The following is a 2,500-nucleotide window of genomic DNA, read 5'->3' on the forward strand; positions in this document are numbered from 1 at the left end:
GATTAGAAAAAGTGAGACACAAAGAACTTGCTAAACACACACAAGATGAATAGAAAAAAAAAAGAGAAGAGAGAGAGAGAGGGGGGGAAATGGCAATAGATAAATATTGGGGGTGGGGGTGAAGTGAGAAAATGAAAGAAGACGAAGAAGAGAAAACTAGTGGAGGTGGAGAAAGAACAGGCAGGGAAAAGGGAGTGAGAGAGTGAGGTGGGGGGAAAGATATGGAAAGAAAAGGAAGGAAAACAAGAAGCAAAAATAATTTGGACAGATTTGTTGTGTAAGCATGTGATGGTGTGAATACATTCGTACGTGTGTGTGTGTAGAGAGAGAGAGAGACAGAGACAGAGAGAGAGAGAGAGACAGACAGAGAGAGAGAGACAGAGAGAGACAGAGAGAGAGAGACAGACAGACAGACAGACAGAGACAGACAGAGACAGAGACAGAGACAGAGAGAGAAAGAGAGAAATGTGTATATGCGCATAAATATATATACATATACATATATACGTATATATATATATATGTGCACACACACTCACACTTGTGTGTGTCATGTGTGTGTGTGTGTATGTTTATATGTATATATATATATATGAATAACAGTATGTGTGGGTGTGGGGGTTGATTTGTGTATAACTGTTGTTTATGTAACACTGGATATGTTTGTGTCTCTACCAGAAGAATGAAATTTGTTTAAGGGGCGGTTGGCACTTAATTCCAGATTCATGTATGTTATATGCATGCATGCATACATGTGTATATATATACATGTTTGCATGCATGTATGTGCGTGCGTGTGTGTGTGAGTGTGTGTGAGAGAGAAAAATAGAAACTGTGTGAATTTCTATTTGTGTGTGTGTGAGAGAGAGAGAGAGAGTATGTATGTATATACATATATATAAATAACTTCCTATATTGAACTCTATTATTTCCCTCTATTTAACTCACTCTCATTTCGTCTCTGATGAGGGGATATCCCTCATATCCCTGAAACAGCTGTAAGACAACGTTTCTCTTTATAAATATCCTGGAAATTTCACACTACCTTGGCTTCGTTTCATTTTATTTGACATATGTCTCTCTCTCTCTCTCTATATATATATATATATATATATATATATATATATTTATCTCTCACCAGATGGAGTACTTTTTTGTTGAATTAACTATCACGAAACAGTACATTATATATATATATATATATATATATATATATATATATATATATATATATATATATATATATATTACAATTAAAAGGGTAAAGGATTATCAATTTATTAATTTATTAATAAATTAATAATTAATAATTTTTACCAAGCCCTTCGGCTATCTGTTGGAGTTTCAGCATTTTTAGCTGCTATTTCTGAACTTCGGTATGTGGTGAAGCAACCTGTTGCTGATCCCTTATTTTTGTTTATATATATATATATATATATATATATATATACAGGGTCGCCACAAAGCCACGCACCATCCTGCAATATGTGAAATTGCTAACATTCCCTTCTTTTTTTAATCTCTTTTCACAACTACCGATATTACTCGCAAACCAATCCTCACTGGACAGAGGCAGACAATCAGCAAGGTGGGGGCAAGGTAATAAGTGTGGTGTGGGATTTGGCACAATCAAGTAATTGGGCCATTTTATTTTGAGGGCTCTGTAACAGGTGATTCGTATCTGGACATGCTTGGCAACAAGATGATACTTCATTTGCATTCACTTGGAAGGGGACATCCTGTCTGGTTTCAGCGCGGTGGGACTCCGCCCCATTATTCATTACAGGTTCGTGATTTTCTGAATGACTATTTTCCAGGGAGATGCCTCGGACGTCGCAGGCTAGTTGAATGGGCGCTACGGTTACCAGATTTAACTCCCATAGACTTTTTCTTCTGGGACTACATTAAATCCCTTGTGCATTCTGAAAAGATTTGTGACCAAGGACATCTTCTTCAAAGAATTGTTGAAGCGTGTGAACAAGTCAACGGCAATGAAGAGCTATTTGAGGGGGTTCAACGCAATTTCAAATTCCGTATAAACACTTGTTTAGAGCTACATGGCCAACACTTTGAACATTTGTAATGGATTACCTACTTCATTGCCAATAAAGCATACTTGATATCTCCCATGGTGCGTGACTTTGTGACCACCCTGTCTATATGTGTGTGTGTGTGTGTGTGTGTGTGTGTGTGTGTGTGTGTGTGTGTGTGTGTGTGTGTGTGTGTGTGTGTGTGTGTGTATTTCCGTTGTGCATGCATGTCTCTGTGTGTGCATATGTGTGCGTGGGTGCGCGTGTGTATCTATTGATGGATGAGGCGTGGCTGAAAGGTTATGCAGTTCGCTCAGCAATCATGAGGCTCGGGTTCGTTCTCAATGCATCGGATGAAAAGCTGTATCTTTTAATATAACATCGGATCGATCCAGACCTTGTCAGTGGATTGGGAGAGACGGAAACTGCGTGGAAGCCTGTCGGTTTGATTGCACCTGTAATTGGAAGAT

The sequence above is a fragment of the Octopus bimaculoides genome, chromosome 13, assembly GCF_046866305.1.
Source record: "Octopus bimaculoides isolate indiv1 chromosome 13, ASM4686630v1, whole genome shotgun sequence".
Taxonomy (NCBI): domain Eukaryota; kingdom Metazoa; phylum Mollusca; class Cephalopoda; order Octopoda; family Octopodidae; genus Octopus; species Octopus bimaculoides.